The sequence below is a fragment of the Rhinolophus hipposideros genome (assembly GCF_964194185.1).
Source record: "Rhinolophus hipposideros genome assembly, chromosome: 23".
Taxonomy (NCBI): Eukaryota; Metazoa; Chordata; class Mammalia; order Chiroptera; family Rhinolophidae; genus Rhinolophus; species Rhinolophus hipposideros.
In genome coordinates, this window is record NC_138069.1 from 11,167,656 (window position 1) to 11,187,149 (window position 19,494).

The window sequence follows — 19,494 nt, forward strand, 5'->3', positions numbered from 1 at the left end:
TCTAACCCCATGACATAAAGATTTCTTGTTTTCTTCTGAAAGTTTTATAGTGTTAGGTTTTACATTTAGGTCTAGGCTTCATTTCAAGTAAATTTTTGTATATGATGCAAGGTATGGGTTGTCCAGAGCGATAAAGGATATAAGATTTTACCCTACTTGCAAGCTAACAAATTACCCTGCCAGTTTCAATGGATGCTGGCAGGAAACATAAGCCTCCTAAGACAGAAACAAAGAACTTTATTTACCTATAGCACAGCAACCAGCATGAGCTTCATGTTTCCATTGGTTCCCCTTGTCCCTAAGGTCCCACAGGGTGGATGAAGTACAAACAGGTACACACAGTGGGTTTGTGTCACAGCTGAAGAACCTCAAGCTTAGGGAACATCAATCTTTTATAAAGGACTGCAAGCAAACCTGCCCAATCTTTGCCCCAGAGCAATACATTTTTATTTGGACAATAAACAAACTTGCCCTTTTGCTCTAGAGGTTGCCACTATCTCCAGGCTGTTTTGTGGACACACATCCTTGAAAAGACAGTTTAGAGCAAAAGGGGAGTTAGCGTCTAACTCAGATCGTAAGATATGCAGATACGTGAGAGACCCATGGGCAATTATCTCCCAACATAAGTTCTTTATTTTGTGGGCAGATGATTGTCTAAATGGTCTAGTGCAATTTGTTGGAAAGACTATATCCTTTTTCCATTCAGTTACCTTGCTACCTTTGTCAAAAATCAATTGACCATATGTGTGTGTGTCTATTTCTGGACCCTATTCTGTTCTATTGATTTATATGTCTATTTTTTTTTAGCAGTATCATACTGTCTCGATTACTGTAGCTCAAGAGTTAGCAAACTTTTTCTGTAAAGGGTGGGCTACATATAATCTCTGTTGCATACTTTTTTTATTTCTTTTTTCAACCATTTAAAAATGTACGAAGCCATTTTTACCTTGTGGGCCTTGCAAAAACAGGCTTCAGGCTAGATTTGGCTGATGGGCCATAGTTTACCAACCCAGCTATGCAGCTTTATAGTAAGTCTTGAGGTCAAATTGTTTTGAATCCTCCAACTATGTTGTTTTACAAAATTGTTTTGGTTATTTTAGTCTATTGCTTTTCAATATAAAATTTAGCATTAGTTTGCCAATTTCTAGAAAAACAGGCTGCTGGGATTTTAATTGGGATTGTATTGAATCTATAGATCAATTTGGGGGAGAATTAACATTTAACAATATTGAATTATCCAATCCATAATCATGGTATATCTCTCCACTTATTTAGGTCTTGTTGTGGTATATTTTAAAATCCGATGAACCATTAGACTTATACACATATTTACCACTTTATTTGTTCTTCATTCCTTCTCTATCTTTTACCTTGCATCTGTTTTCATTTTCCTTCTGCCTGAAAAATTTCTTAGCATTTTCTTTAGTACAGGTCTGCCAGTGGCATGCTTACTTTTTGTCAACCTGAAAATGTCTTTATTTTGCCTTCTGTATTAGTTACATGGCTGCATAACAAATTACTCCAAAACTTTGTGACTTAAAACAATAAACACTTATTATCTCACAGTTTCTGTGAATTAGGAATGCAGGAGGGGCTTAGCTGGCTTGTTCTGGCTTAGGGTCTCTGATGGGGTTTCAGTACACTGTTGACTGATGCTTCATGTACGTGAAGGCTTGTTTAGGGCTAGAGGAGCCACCTCCAAGATGGTTCCCTCACATGACTGTTTGCCACTGGTCTTAGTTTCTTACTATATGGACCTCTCCACAGGGCTGTTTGAGTGTCCTCACCTGGCAGGGGGGGGGTCTTCCTTTACAGTAAGTGAACCAAGAAAGAGCAAGGCAGAAACCACTATGTCTTTCATGACATGGACTCATAGGTAACATACCATCACTTCTAATTTACTCTATGCATTAGAAGTCAGTCACTAAGTCCAGTACACACTCAGGGGCAAGAGATTTAGGTTCCACATTTTGAATGGAGTGTCAAATGAATATAGTTCAAAACCACCACACCTTCTTTTCTTTCTTTTACCTTCCTTTTTCCTCATCTGCTTCCATTTTCTCCTCTTTCTGCTTTTCCTCTTTCCTCCACCTCCTAAGATTATCTTCTAGAACATTCCTCATTAATTCTTTTGGGCCTGGAAACCTTAAGAGAATTTTAGAGAATACTCTAAAAAATAATCCAGAATGTTTCTCTTCAATTCTTTTACCACTAACAGTTTTCTCTACATCGTATTGGTTACTAAGTCTAACATACACATTAATGTCTCTAATATTTTCCTGTTAAGCAAACTGTTGCTTTTCTGCTGAGAAAAAAATATTTTTTTATTTTCAGGAAGTATCCATTAATTCCCATTTTATTAAATGTCTTGTTTTTTATCAAGAGTAAGTATTTAAGTGTGACGTCATAGGAATGGCGGCAGCGGGGCGCACTTTTTGAGTGCTCCTCTGGATCTTATCACACACAGGACATAACCCATCAAAGGACTCTGCTTATCACGCAGAACAGCTAAGAGACTCGTGCAAGGATTACTTGAAGGTGCGCAAATTGGGCGAGCAGGGGAAGAGGAAAGGGAGCGGAGTGGAGACGCGGCCTGCATCTGCGGCTGTGGGGATGCGGACTGCATCTGCGGCGGTGGAAACGCAGTCAGCACCTGTGGCTGTGGGGACGCAGCCCGCACCTTCGGCTGTGGAGACACTGGGGCCTACATCTGTGGCTGTGGAAACATGGTCCGCACCTGCTGCAGTGGAAACACAGCCGGCACCCGCAGCTGCAGAGACGCAGGGGATCCCAAGACTGAACAGAGAGCACAAAAGCAAGAAGATGGGCTCTTTCCCTGCGTCCCACAGCTGATCTCTCCCGCCGAGGGGGCAGCTAGGTGGGCCCTAGGACGGACAAAGAACACAAACTCCATACCTGGGCCCCTCCCCCCCACTCTTCCAATCCTACCCCTGCCCTTCCAGAGACTTAAACTGGCCCCTGAATTGAGGAGTAGTGTCAGATTACAGAGGAGCCGTAGTGCTCAGGCTCTGGGAAGACTAGCAGGCAGCTCTGACCCAGGGAAGAGGCTGGGAAGAGTGTGACTTTGGCTGGGCTAGGAGAGAAGAGACTCCTCCACTCCCAGCCACCACCTTTTCTGGCCTGCAGGAAGAGTGTGACATGGCTGGGCTGGGAGAGAGAAGACCCCTCCATCCCCAAGCCCCACCCTTTCTGGCCAGCCTAGGATGGGGCAAGTGCAACTGCGGAGGCACTCCCAGAGATCAGCAGTAAGCGGAAGATGCAGCTCCCGGCTTTCAGCAGCTCAGAAATCTCCCGCCCGCGCCACACACACACACACACACACACACACACACGGACGGAAGAAGTGCCCTAAGACTCAGAAGAACTGGACACAGGGCTGGAAGTGCTACTCTCAGTGTGCCTATGTGCAGGCAAGGGCAGAAACTGCACTGACTTTGTAAAAACTACCATCCAGACCCCTCAGACCCTCGCATCTAAATCTGCAGTCCCAAAGTCACTCTGGGTACCAGGTGACTGGTTCTGCCTGCACAATAGGCAGGGGACGCTTTGGTACAGCAGAGGACAACCTGGAGATTACTTGGTGGGCTAAAGCCAAGACTGAAGCTGCTTTTTGTTTTGCTTTGTTTTGTTTTGTTTTGTCTTTATATCTGTGATATCTTTGCCTGTGTTGAGTGGGGGTTGTTGGTTGTATTTACATGTGAATGTATTTCATTTTTTCTTTGTTGTTGTTGTTGTTGTGCTTGGTGACTTGCTTTGTTCTGAAATTGCCCTACCAGGGCCCAACTTAAGAGGCACAAGATTCAACATATCCAGAGGCCAACTCCAGACCAAACCAGAGTACTACCAGTTTTGACCTACAAGTTACACACCCAGAGGGAATTCTCTACAGGCACAAGAGCCCATAGAGGCCAAACCACGTTTAAGTGGTCAACCCTCACGCAGCAGAACACCCTGAAGTGGACAGAGCCAAGTCTCACAACTAGTCAGCCTAGGAGTTAACCCCACCTACTCACATGCGAAAAGCAATTAAAGATCTTTGTTAACAGGACAATATACACAACACAAGAGTCAACTTTGGCGCACACCCAGAGGAGAAGAACGAAGTAGTGCAAGTCAAATATAAAGGACACATACTACATAAGATAACCCAGCAAGAACTAAGAACTCTAGGGGATCTACCTAGTACATCAAAGCAAACACAGAGAGTCAGCCAGAATGGGGAAACAAAGAAACATGTCCCAAATAAAAGAACAGAAGAAACCTCCAGAAGTGGAACAAAATGAAACAGGTAACCAACTTATCAGAGACAGAGTTCAGAACACTGGTGATAAAAATGTTTAAGGAGCTTAGAGACGACATAACGAAGGATGTAGAAATCATAACAAACAACCAGTTAGAACTAAAATACACAATTACCGGAATTAAGAACTCACTTGAAGGAATTACCAGCAGGTTAGATGAAGCAGAGAATCAAATCAGCGACTTAGAAGACAAGTTAGCAGAGATCACCCAAACAGAACAACAAAAAGAAAAAGGAATAAAAAACAATGAAGATGGTTTAAGAGACCTCTGGGATAACATCAAGCGCAACAACGTGCGCATCATAGGAATACCAGAAGGTGAAGAGAGGAAGTAAGGGATTGAGAACATATTTGAAGTAATAATGTCCGAAAACTTCCCTAACCTGATGAAAGAAACCAACATACAAGCCCAGGAAGTGCAGAGACTTCCAACCAGGATAAACCCAAACAGGTCCACACCAAGACACATTATAGTTAAAATGGCAAAGCTTAAAGACAAAGAGAGAATTCTAAAAGCAGCAAGAGAAAGACAGAGGGTTGCATACAAGGGAACTCCCATAAGACTATCAAATGACTTTTCTACAGAAACATTGAAGGCCAGGAGGGAGTGGCAGGAGATACTCAAAGTGATAGAAAACAAAGGCCTACAACCTAGATTGCTTTATCCAGCAAGGCTATCATTTAAAGTTGATGGAGAGATAAAGAGCTTCCCAGAAAAGAATAAGCTAAAGGAATTTATTACCACCAAGCCAGCATTGCAAGAAATACTAAAGGACTTCTGTAAATAAAAGAAAGATGAAAACAACCTAACTACAAATTTAAAAATGGCAATAACTATGTACATATCAATAATCACTTTAAATGTAAACTGATTAAATGCTCCAATCAAGAGACATAGGGTGGCTGAGTGGATAAGAAAGCAAGACCCCAAATATATGGTGATGGAAGGAGAACTGATTCTGGGTGGTCAACACACAATGGGATTTATAGATGATGTAATACAGAATTGTACACCTGAAATCTATGTAATTTTACTAACAAATGTCACCCCAATAAATTAAAAAAAGAAAGCAAGACCTTTGTATATGCTGTATACAAGAGACTCACCTCAGATCAAAAGACACACATAGGGTGAAAGTGAAGGGTTGGAGTAAGATATTTCATGCAAATGGAAACGAGAAAAAAGCTGGAGTTGCAATACTTATATCTGACAAAATAGACTTTAAAATGAAGAACATATTAAAAGCTAAAGATGGGCACTATATAATAATAAAGGGATCAATCCGACAAGAGAACATAACCCTAGTAAACATCTATGCACCCAACATAGGAGCACCTAAATATATAAAACAGATACTGATTGACATAAAGACAGAGATCAACAGTAACACTAACATAGTAGGGGACTTCAACACACCTCTGACAACAAGGGACAGGTCTTCCAGACAGAAAATCAATATGGAAACAACAGCCTTAAATGATACATTGGACCACTTGGATTTAATCGATATTTTCAGAGAATTTCATCCCAATGCTGCAAAATACATGTTTTACTCAAGCGCACATGGAACATTTTACAAGATAGACCATATATTAGGTCACAAAACAAGTCTTGATAAATTTAAGAAAATTGAAATCATACCAATTGTCTTCTCTGACCACAGAGCTATGAAATTAGAAATGAACTACAGGAAAAAAACTGGAAGACACACCAATTCATTGAGGCTGAATAGCTTATTCCTAAATAATGAATGGGTCAAGCGAGAGATCAAGGAAGAAATCAAAAGATATCTCGAGAAACGAAAATGAAAACACGACAACCCAAAATCTATGGCATGCCGCGAAAGCAGTCCTAAGAGGGAAATTCATAGTATTGCAGGCCTACCTAAAGAAACAAGATACATCACTAATCAACAGTTTATCTTCACACTTAAGGGAGCTGGAAAAATAACAGCAAAATAAGCCCTAAAGGAGCACAAGGAAGGAGATAATAAAGATCAGAGCGGAAATAAATGAAATAGAAACCAGAAAAACAATACAAAAGATCACTGAATCCAAGAGTTGGTTCTTAGAGAAGATAAACAAAATCGACAAACCTTTAGCCAGACTCATTAAAAAAAAAGAGAAGACCCAAATTAATAAATCAGAAATGAAAGAGGGGAAGTGACAACAGACACCGCAGAAATACAAAAAATTTTAAAGAAATTACTATGAGCAACTCTATGCCAACAAATTTGACAATCTGGAAGAAATGGACAATTTTCTAGAGGCGTACAACCTTCCAAGGATAACTCAAGAAGAAACAGAAAATCTGAATAGACTGATTACCACCAGGGAAATTGAATCAGTAATCAACAATCTCCCAACAAACAAAAGCCCTGGACAGATGGCTTTACAGGTGAATTTTACAAAACGTTCAAAAAAGAATTATCACCTGATCAAATATATGGTGATGGAAGGAGAACTGACTCTGGGTGGTAAACACACAATGGGATTTATAGATGATGTAATACAGAATTGTACACCTGAAATCTATGTAAATTTACTAACAATTGTCACCCCAATAAATTTAATTAAAAAAAAAAAAAGAATTATCACCTATTCTCCTCAAGCTCTTCCAAAAAATCCAGAAGGAGGGAAGACTCCCAAACACTTTTTACGAAGCCACTATCACCCTGATCCCAAAATCAGACAAAGACACTACAAAAAAAGAAAACTACAGGCCGATATCGTTAATGAATATAGATGCAAAAATCCTCAACAAAATATTAGCAAACAGAATTCAGCAATACATTGAAAAGATCATACACCATGATCAAGTGGGATTCATCCCTGTTATGCAAGGGTAGTTCAACATCCGCAAATCAATTAATGTGATACCCACGTTAACAAAAAGAAAAAGAAAAATCACATGATCATATCAATAGATGCAGAAAAAGCATTTGATAAAATCCAGCAGCCATTTATGATAAGAACCCTTAAGAAAATGGGAATAGAGGGATCATATCTCAACATAATAAAGGCCATATATGATAAACCAGTAGCTAACTCAATGGGGAAAAGCTAAAACCATTCCCCCTAAGATCAGGAACAAGGCAAGTTTGCCCACTATCTTCACTTCTATTCAACAGAGTGCTGGAAGTTCTAGCCACAGCAATCAGACAAGAAAAAGAAATAAAAGGCATCCAAATTGGGAAGGAGGAAGTAAATTTATCATTATATGCAGATGATATGATACTATATATAGAGAACCCTAAAGACTCCACGAAAAAACTATTAGAGCTGATAGATGAATTTAGTAAAGTAGCAGGATACAAAATTAATATTCAGAAATCAGTTGCATTTGTGTATACCAATAATAAAACACCAGAAGGAGAAATTAAAAAAACAATCCCATTTACAATTGCTCCAAAAACTATAAAATACTTGGGAATAAATTTAACCAAAGAAGTAAAAGATCTGTACTCCGAAAATTATAAGACACTGAAGAAAGTAATGAAAGAAGATATAAATAGATGGAAACACATACCATGCTCATGGATAGGAAGAATTAATATAGTTAAAATGTCCATACTGCCTAAGGCATATTACATATACATATTCAACGCAATTCCTATCAAACTACCAATGACATTTTTCACAGAAATAGAACATATAATCCTGAAATTTATATGGGACCATAAAAGACCCCAGATAGCTTCAGCAATCTTGAGAAATAAGAACAAAGTGGGAGGTATAACAATACCTGACATCAAATTATACTACAAGGCTACCGTAATCAAAACAGCATGGTACTGGCATAAAAACAGATACATAGATCAATGGAACAGAATAGAGAGTCCAGAAATAAATCCATGCCTATATGGCCATTTAATCTACAACAATGGAAGCAAGAATGTAAGGTGGGGTAAAGACAGTCTATTCAATAAATGGTGCTGGGAAACCTGGGCAGACACGTGCAAAAAAATGAAGCTGGACCACCTCCTTACACCATATACAAAAATAAATTCAAAATGGCTTAAAGACTTAAATGTAAGATCTGAAACCATAAAATACCTAGAAGAAAATATAGGAAGAAACTTCACAGACATTACGCAGAGTAAGATTTTTACTGTTATATCCTCTCGCATGAGGGAAGTAAGAGAAAAAATAAACATGTGGGATTACATCAAACTAAAAAGTTTTTTCACAGCAAAGGAAACCATCAATAAAACAAAAAGGGATCCTACTGAATGGGAAAAGATATTTGCCAATGATATATCTGATAAGGGGTTAATATCTCAAATCTATAAAAAACCACTCAACTCAACTTCAAAAAAACAAACAACCCAATTAAAAAATGGGCAGAGGACATGAAGAGACATTTTTCTAAAAAGGACATACAGATGGCAAACAGACATATGAAGAAATGCTCAACCTCACGAACCATCAGAGAAATGCAAATAAAAACCACAATGCAAAATAAAAACCACCTCACCCCAGTCAAAATGTCTATCATCAATAAATCAACAAACAACAAGTGCTGGCGCGGATGTGGAGAAAAGGGAATGCTTGTGCACTCTTCGTGGGATTACAGATTGGTGCAGCCACTATGGAAAACAGTATAGAGGTATCTCAAAAATCTGAAAATGGAACTACCTTATGATCCAGTAATTCCACTCCTAGGTATCTATCCGGAGAAATCCAAAACTCCAATTCAAAAATCTTTATGCACTCCTATGTTTATTGAAGCACTTTACACAATAGCCAAGACATGGAAACAACCGAAATGCCCATCGGTAGATGACTGGATTAAGAAACTGTGGTATATTTATACAATGGAGTATTACGCAGCCATAAAGAAGAAAGAAGTTTTACCATTTGCAACAACATGGATGGATCTAGAGAACATTTTGTTAAGTGAAATAAGTCAGACAGAGAAAGACAAATACCATATGATCTCACTTACATGCGGAAGCTAAAGAAAAGAATAAATGAATGAACTAATCAGAAACAGTTTTGGAGACAAAGAGGAAAAACTGAGGGTTGCTAGATGGGCAGGGGGGTGGGGATAAGGTGAGGGGATTAGAAAACAGTCAGTAACCACAAGATGGCCACGGGGTTTTGAAAATTAATTTGGGGAACGTAATCAATAATGTTGTAAAGATTTTGTAGGGTATCCAATGGACACGTGTCCCATTTGGGAGACCACCTCAGGGATGATGTAGATGCCTGATCACTGCACTGTACACCTGAAGCTGAACAATAATGAATGCCAACTATAATTATATGTATATGTATATATATGTATGTATATACTTACAAGAAGTGGAGTACAGCATTAGGAATAGAGACAGTGGAAATGTAATGGCTCGGTGCGATGTCAGAGGGATAGTGGATGTGGGGAGGGAGGTCCACACAGTGTGAGGGATATAAATGATAAACGTCTAAGTATTACTTTGTCTTGTGCACCTGAAACTAATAAAAAAAAAGTATTTAATTTTATCAAATGCATTTTCAGTATTTATGAAGATACTCATATGATTTTCCATTTAGAATTATTAATATGATGGTTTATTTATATTAGTAGATTTTCTAATATTGGACCTTTTTTTTTATTCTTAGAATATAACTCCATGTGGTCACAATATATTCGATTTTCAGTGTGCTTTTGGATTCTGTCTACTAAAATTTTATTTAGGATTTTTGCATCGATATTTTTAAATGAGATTAGCCTATTTCTTTAATTTTGCAGTCATTATTATATTTTGATATCTATGTACTTATATTTGCTTTATGGAAAGAATTTTTTTCTTTTTCTAGGCGATGGAGCACTTAAAAAAATGACTGGAATGATTTGTTCTTTAAAGGTTAGTAGATTTGTAGAATTCCTCTATAAAATAATGGGCCTGATGTTTCTTGGCTTTTTTGGGGGGTGGGGAAAGGAGCATTTGACAAATTTTGTCAAATGATTTTGACAAAATTATTTATTAAAAGTATTATTATAATTTATACATTATGTCTATATATTTATACTTAATGCTATTTATTCAAATTATTTTGAAAAAACTTATGCAAATTGGTCTATTTTACTTTTCTATCTAGTTTTCTGATGAAATTGTACATTTCATATAGGTTTTCAAATTTATCTGCATAAAATTGTGTAAGATATTTGCTTATGGTTTTTTTGTTTTGCTCTGTTTTGTTTTTTACTTTCTAACCTTTGTGTGACTATTTCCCACTTGTAATTTCTTATTTGGGGTATTAGTACATTTCCTTTTCATTATGATTAACTTAGCTTGTAACTTACCTAATTTATTGATTTTTTTCTAAGAACAAGTTTATTTATAATTTCTACTGTATTTTCGTTAGATTAACTGATTAATTTCTGTATTTATCTTTATTAATTTTTCTTTCCTTTGGATTATTTTAAAATATTTTCTCTAGCTTTTTGAGTCAGCTGCTTTAATTCATTTATTTTTCTTTCATTCATGTTGATATAATTACTTAAGGATATGAATTTCCCTTTGAATACTACTTTATATGCATAGATCCTTCTATATGTTCATCATTATTGTTTTCTAGAAATTCTGCAGTTCGAATTTATATTTTCCTTTTGATCGTGGAGTTATTTAATATAGAACACCCCCCCCCCCGCACACACACACACACACACACATTCAAATAGAAGGGAACTTTTTGTTTGTTTTCTGAATATGTTATAAATGTCAGTATTTATTGTATTACTATAGAATGCTATCTATATTATTTTTACTGTGAGAATTTAATGAGGCTTGATTTGTGGCCTAACATATAAATCTTTTGTGTGTGTACAAATATTTCAGAACACTTGAAAAGAAAGTATATTTTCTATTTTCATGGCACAATGTGTGATGCGTATCAAAACATCTACCTTTTTTATTATTTTGTTTGAACTTCCAGATCCTCATTTAATTTTGACCACTGAACTGTTTTAGATTGAGAAAAGTGAGTCAATCTTCTATTATTAGTGTGTCTTTGTCTAAATCTCCTTGTATCTCTATAGTTTCTATTATATGAAAGTTCCTGCTGTATTACTTGGTGCACATATACTTATAACTTAAATTTTCATGGTGAATTGTAGCCTTTAGCATTGAAAAGTACTTCTCTTTACTATCTCGCGTAAAGCTTTTTGTCCTGAATTCTGTGTTGTCAGATATTAAGATATTTAATGTTTGTAATTTTCTGGTATGCCTTTCTTTGCCCATCCTTTCATTATTAACTTTTATAAATAATTTTGTCTTATACATATACGACCTATAGTTGGATTAGGCTTTGCAATCAATTCTGAAAACTATTTTTAAAAATAGGTGAGTTAAACTCATTTATATTTATTAAAATGACAGATATATTTGGTCTCAATTCTGTTACATTATTTTATGTTGTATTTTCATTATGTATTTGCCCTTTTTCTGAATGTAATTTTGATATTTAGGAAGGTTTATATTTTTGTTCTAGAAGTTACCTTTATAAAAATACTGTTAACCCGTTCTCTTTGGGGACTGTATGTTTTGATTGCCTACTATGAGCAACAGCAAAATTATCTTGTAATGTCATCCTCTACCTTCACTCCTTCTCCATTATACAGTCAGTAGAATTATCAATCTTGTTACATATGCTTAAACTATCAATATGTTATATATGCTTAAACTTCTACTTGATTTGGAAACTTTAAATACTGTCCTTTGAATCAGTTAATTTGAGGTGATCAGTGAGCTCATTCTTATTCCTGTCTTCTATCTATCCAATTTTTTATTAGTAGTGAGAAATTTCCACAATATTAAGACATGTAACATCTGCATTCTGATCTGTCACCCTAATCTCTGTATTTGCTTTACTCTTATTTCTACAGTTAAATATATTCAATGCTCAAAGAAGGACCTTTTACCTGGATTTCCTCAGGCTTGCTCAGTGGTGCTGAGACTGCTTGCTGTTCCATGGTTCTAGTAGGTTCTTCAGAAAAGGCTCATGATAATTATATTTCCTAATTTCTCACAGGTTTTTAAATTTTGCCTATAGGCTTTATACTTAAAGATCAGTTTGGCTAGATAGAATGCTTGGCCCATACTTTTCTTCCTTTGAGTGTCTTGTAGGTGTCCCACTGTTTGTGGTAGTGATTGTTGCCCTGGAGAAGTGGTGGGGGTTGGAGGAGTGCTCTCTCTCTCTCTCTCTCTCTCTCTCTCTCTCTCTCTCTCTCTCTCTCTCTCTCTCTCTCTGTTGCCACAGTGACCAACCTCAAATATGGCCTCTGTAGGAAGTCACCTCCTCTCTGGATTTCAGAGCTTGGTTGAGGAGAGCTTCTCTGTCCATTTCTCTTCCCCAGATTTCTTTATAGCCTTTGTTTGTAAGAGAATATACCCATTTTTTTTAAATTGTATCTTTCTCTAGTGCCTCCCAAGACTTTCCATTGTCCCCAGCAATCTTGCATTATTCAATTTAGGCCTTATTCTCATAGTTCCCTTTCAGAGTGGGTCTTCCTCTTCTGGAAGCTTTCTGAGCTGAGAGTCCCCTCTTCACTCAAGGGTTTTCACCCGGTCTCCTGTTCTTTCTTACCTTTGGCAGCTCTTCACAGAACTTTGGAGGTTGTATCTTTCTCCTGGTTTCACTAAATACATAGTTGGCAGATTTGTTGTTGTCCTTGTTGAGTGCGAGTCAATTCAGAGCTCAAACACTGCTGTGGTCCTTCTGAAAGGGAACATTCTATTTTTCAATTATAATAAAAAAAATTTTAATCAATGCCACTGTGACTTATCCTTTCAACTAAACTTTTATGGACATCCAGGTTTTATTTTCCTTCTGATAAACTCCTTGAAGTGGAATTCCTGTTTCAAAGAGCATGAATATTTTTAAAGCTTTTACTGTGTTTTGCCAAAGCACCCTCTAGAAAGTTTGGGCCTAAGTTTCCATATCTACCAGCCACAGGCTTCCTCTTTAAAGCCAGTGAATAGTGCAAGACTGCAGTTACTGCTTTCACATGTTTGAATTTCCAGACTTGAGAAAAACCTTCCTTCCCTTTGTGCAGACCCCCGCCTCCCCCGCTTTGTGACTGATGCTCTGTAGAAGCCCCAGGCCCAGAGGCCCTGGCACAGGGACCCGGGGCTGGAAAAACAGTTAGTCTTTACGCATCCTCCAAGCACTTGCAGCTCTTCTGCTGTGATTTTGGTCTTGAAAACGGGGGCCAATCCGGCAGGAGAAAATGCCCCTGGAAATGGCTCAAGGAGGACTCCTAGTGGGCAGTCATATGAGAGTACAGAACCATGGCCCCCAGCGTTTCCTTTTTCTTCCTGCCACTGACAAGTTCAGCAACTAACCTAAATTCAGAGTAGTCCTGGAAGTCTCAAGGAGAAAAAAATACCTATTTTCCCTCCAAATACGACAAAACTGTTCTAAAACAGCCAAATAGACTGGATAAGTGGTTTGATTCTTGCCTTGGAAAAGCTCAAAATGCAGGTGCCTAAAAATACCATGTGGAAAGAGCTCTTGGAGCTAGCTTCCCGGCATCTACACAGGAAGATTTTCCCAGCCAAAGGCTGGGAAACATTAAAAGCTTTGAAATCGTGGGATCCCTGGCTATTAAAGAAGTGTCTAAATTCTGAATATTCCTTTCTGAGGGCTTCTCCTGTATCCTGACACGCCTACAGCACAGGGCTCTCACAAGGGCAAATAATATGCAAAACTTTTTAGTCTACTTATGATAATTGCCTCAAATCAACATCACAAGGCAATGGAAATTACATTCCCGAAGGCTTCCTACTGCAGGAAGTTATCCTGCTCCTTATGGCAAAGGTAGTAATGATTAAAATCAGGTTAGCTTCTGTTTTGTGAGTTTGTCCATCTATTGTATTTATATAAGATGGTATTTCTGTGTCACAATGCATGTTTTCACCTGTTGTAAATGTAAGCTTAAGTTTTTTTAAAGTTGAATTAGACAAGTCTTCTCTGCCAGAAACCTTCAAATTCGTGTTCTTATAACAGCAGTGGAGTGGCTGCTTTTCCCTGAGTGGATGTTCAGTATTCAAGGTCACAGAAAGTTATAGTTCCTCGCTATTTTGTACGCCTCCGGCCATACCAGAAGTTCAGTCTGAGTGCCTTATTTTAAGCACAGTTTACCAGGAAGGAATGGAGGAGGGGAGCTGGAGACCAGGTAATGTGGGAGCAGAGGATACAGTTAGAGAGGCCCTATGACTGTCTTCAGATCTTTGAAGGGCTGTTGTGTAGAAGTTGGTTCCTTTCTTGCTTTTCAAAGGAGGCATAGGGCCAAAGAGTGAGAGCTATATAGAGTCAGATTTCATCTTTAAATAGAATAACTTTAAACAATTAGAGCTGTCTGAAAAATACAAAATACCCCTTGGGTTGAACTGAGCTCCCAGACATCTCACATCTACAATAATAATAATAAAAAAAAGAGTATATGTATATACCGGGGATGCCAAAAAAAAAGTATGCACATTTTAAGATGTTATCTATGCTCAAGCGAGTCGTTCGCCGTAATCAGAAGTGTCTGGATGCTGATGGTAACCACTTTGAAGACCTCTTGTAATTGCAGAAGTCAAACGTGATTTATATTCATCTTTTCTTATCGATATGTATTGAATATTACAATTAATACAGTTTTTTCCTTCCTTAAAATGTATATACATTTATTTTGGAGATATCTATATATGTATCTCCACAGTTCTTTGTTTGTTAGAAAGGCTTGAAAATGTATAAGAAAAAAAACCTTTTTCTGACCACTTGTTTTGTAGAATAGGACCCTGTAGCTAATCATCTTAATCTCAGTTGGATTTCTGAAACCTGTCACCTGCCTAACTGCTGTTGACATCTACTCACATAAGGAATAATTAATAGCAAAGCAACCAAAATGCTTTATGTTTGTGTTCGTCCTCATTTTTAAATATCCCAACTTTAGCTGTTTCTCTTTATACAATTATGTATGTGTATTTCCAAATTATATATTTATAAGTTGCAGATATGATTTTAGCTTTCAGGAGGACTCATATATCCTTAGCCTTAATTCTACTAACCCCAAAGAATAGTTTTCCCCCCACAAAAGGGAAAATTGATTACATTCCTACCCTTAGTCCACAGTAGTAGAGGACGTCCCCACTCAGTTCAGCAAACTCCTTTGAGAGAGAAACTCTTAGTAAGCACATTGTAGACAACATTAGGCACCTGTGTCAATTTGCTTAAAGAGATAGTTTTCGATAAAAAGCAAGAGGTGGGTGTGGTCCCTCTCCTGAATTTATCTAAATTGAAGTCCTTTGTCATCCTGCCCTCTCCTCTCTCAGGACAGAAAAAATGCAGCCCAGGGAAGCCTGCAAAAGCCAGACTGGGCAGGAACTGGGTGCACCAGCAGCACACATCTTGACTGGGTACCAAATCCCTGGGGAGCGTCTGCCCAGGCAATTCTGTCAGTTTCCATACACATTTCCCACCCCGTGAATTTTAATTGCAGAAGAATTATCTTTCTAGCCACGGGCCTAGCCTGTGGGGCTAGTGAAAGGAGAGCCCACATTTTAGGGTGCCAGATTTAGCAAATGAAATAGACATTTGGTTAAATTTGATGTATTTTCTCCGGCAACCCTGCCACATTTTTCAATCAATATTTAAGACTGAAAGGAAATAAATGAATGACTAAGTGAATGAACAAATGGAGAGGAAGATCAATAGGACAGAAACAAATCACAGAGCTGTAATTAATGAATATCTAACACTTAAAAATTTTGTTTTTGTCACTTTAAGATATTTTCTATTAATTTTTCTTTTAAAACTTATTTTTATTTTAATGAAAATAATGTATATAAACACAAAAGTCAAAAAGTCAAATGGTGCTAAAAGGCATATAGTGATAAACAGCAGTCCCCTGTTCCATCCAACCCCAACCCCTGTCTGACCCCCCAGAGGTTCCAGTTAAACTCTTTCTGCTGTTTTTCCTAGTTTTAAGCTCTTTCCCCACATTTCTTAATACTATGCTTATAGTGCTATTTTGTTGATTTGTCAATTTTAGACAGTACCCATTTTCTTGCAATTATGGAAGATAAGGGTTTGTTTCTTTAGCCACCACCCCCTGCATCCTCTTTCCCTTCCCCCCAGCTTCCCAAATTGTTTATTACAGTCTTTGGTTTAATCAATGATCTATATTTACATTATGGTGGCTATGTAAATTTTTTTGGTATTGCATTCATCTTCTGTTACAGTTTATGTGTTGTGGGTTTTCTGTAGGAAGTAATTGCCTCATACTTTTTATTTACTCAGTTTTTGATAAACTTATTAATTCTCACAACCTTCTAACAGCCCCTCAGCATAATTCATAATTTTCCATCTAGTCACCCCTGTCAGGTAATCCATACGGCCCATCTCTGTCCTGAACATCCTCTATTCTCTGGCTCAGAGGGGACTCTCATCCTTGGGCCTCCTGCCCTGCTGTACTCCAGGGGCTCCTTTGCCACCATCCTGGGCATCCCTTTGCCCTCTCCTGGGCGTGTTGTCCTCATACTTGGATTATTCTCTCGCTCAGGTAGAGGGTTTCCTGAGAAAGGGAGCATAAAAGGCAAATTATTTGTGATCTCCCATGTCCAAAAACATCTCTTTTTGTACCATTTCTCTTAATTAGTGGTTAGGATTTAGATATCTAAGCTATAAATAATTCTCAGAATTCTGAAGGCTTCATTCCATTGTCTTCCAGTTTCCAGCGCTGCAGCTGAGAAGTCTGGTGTCATTCTGATACCTGCTCCATTCAATTGACATGTTTTTCCATTTTGGGTCCTTTGAGGATCTTTTCTTTATCCCTGGTGTTCTGACATTTCATGATAATGGACCTCGTAATATAAATCTTATTTTCCCTCCCTGAGGATTTTACAGCATTTTAAAAGCTTTCTTCTCCTCCTTGGACTTATGCATTCTTTCTCCACCATACCTGTCTCTCATGTCTGAGGCTTGCCTTAAAAATCTGGGGATCTTAGCTCTCCAATCACATTTAATAATTGTGTGCTAAAGAGATGATTGGATGGTCAGCATGCTTGGGTGGAGCTTGTCTCATGGTGGACTTTCCTGTAGGGGTTTGGTTGGTCCTGAGCTGGCTCTTCCATTGACAGTCCCAGATGTCTGTATCAGTAGGTCTTTCCCTTGAGCCTTCTCAGTTCCTACAGAAAAAGGTTCTTTAGTCTCTAGGCTGGGGATAAGAGGTGTGCCTGACTGCCAGATTGTCCAGAAGCACAGTGAGGAAAAGGAGCTAGGAGTTTATCTCTTAGCATCTAGATTTCCATTTATATGCTATATTTTCAGTTCTGCACTCATACCCACTCTCCATGGTGCCTGACGGTGCTGATCCAAATTCCCCTGTGAGCACCTCTGGTCTCCTGCAGGACTGGGCAAGATGTGGCAACTCCATTGACCACGGGACTGTGGCCTCACACAGGCTCCACCAGTCCTCCCACTTGTAGCTCTGCCCTCCCTCTCCCTGCCGCTTGGCCTGCTTCTCACCTTCTCAAGAGAAACCCCTCTGCCTGCATCAGGCCTTCAGCCTCCCCCACGCTGCCATGACTCACCTCTCTTTCCTCTGCTTCCCACCTTCCAACAATGTGCTGACATCTTCATCTACTGCCATCTCCTATTCTCATCGACTTTGTGGATTTGTAACTCTTTTTTTTTTTTTTGGTAGCAGAGATTCATGAGAGGCTCTTCTGCCACATTTAACAAGAAGTTCTTTAGGGTCGGTCCATTTTCACTCAGAAGCACTGGCGGGGAGCAATTTCTCAACCTCATTGTGAAATAACTCATACTGTCAAGTCAACCCAGTCACATTTTATTTTATTATGGGGTAGGTGTTTCTTTATGGAAACAGAGCAAAGTCCAAACACACACATTGTTTAACCGTATTACTAAAACACCGTGACCTTTTGAATAAGATCCAAATGCATTTCTCTGCTTTTGTCTAAGAAGGAGAGACAAAAAAGCACGAGAGGCACTTTGAAGCGTGGCCCCTACCCCAGTGCTTACCAAGCCTGCTCTGTCTTCTGGGCTTGAATAAAAGCCAGGAGAATGCCGAAATACCATCTCCTTTGAATTAGTCATGAGCCCCACCTCTCTTGCTATCCTGTGTTTACACATTACTGCTATTGTGTTGTATCTGCTGGCAGCTCTCCTTTCATCTACAGGCCACACAAAACCCTCTTCACTTAAAGCTGCACACATGGCTCTTGAATCAAGAGGGGGCATTTTAGCAATAATTCCTCATTCCTCTTATTGAAGGGATAAAGGGCTAAGGGAAGAAACACTGCTGTTTCTATGTGCTCCTCTGTGCCCAGATGACATCTAAAGTCCAGACAAGCTAAGGAGAGGAAACAGGGCCAGGAGGCCATCACAGGGAAACGTGGCTCTGTGGGCTGGGCCAACGGGTTAGCAGGAGAGGGAGTGGCCCAGGATGGAGAGGGCCTTGAATGCCGCGCTAAGGACTTGGCACTTTCCTGTAGGCAATGGGGAGCCACCCAAGGATCTTGAGCAGGAGAGTGACACGAGCTAAACGAGGATTTAAAAAAATTAAGCTGATAGTTGTGGGTGGGAGGGTTTAGAGCTGGAAGAGGCTGGAATCTAGGAGGCCAGTTAGACAAAGTGGTTCTTAACCCTGGCCACCAAGATCACCAGGGAGCTTTTTAAACAATCCAGACCCTGGCTTCTACCCTGGGAGATTTTATTTCAGGTAGTCTGGGATCAAGAATCTGTGTTCTTAAAACATTCCCCAGGTGTAGCACTGAGCTGGAAGACTATGTGACAAGCCAACAAAGCAGACCAGACCTCAAAAATGGGGCCGTGACTCTGGGAGGTAGAGGTAGAGACAGATTAGAGGAGGCTGCCAGGAGGTATAGGGGAGTCCCACCTGACCTCTGCTGGTTTCAGGGCTGGGGGGGAAGGAGGCATGAGGAAGACCACTGAGCTGGGCCTGGAGAGCCAAACAAAGTCCAGTGCCCTTCCTGCAGGAGAACTAGAAGATCAGATTTGAGAGAATATGGTGACGGGACATTCAGAAGGCCAGAGGAGCCTGGGCCTTGAGGGAAGATGACTCTGAAGATCCGGCTCCTTAACAGTCATGGAGCTGGGAAAAAGAGACTCCAGTTCAGATCCCTCCAGTAGCATACACGCGTGGACACATGCATAG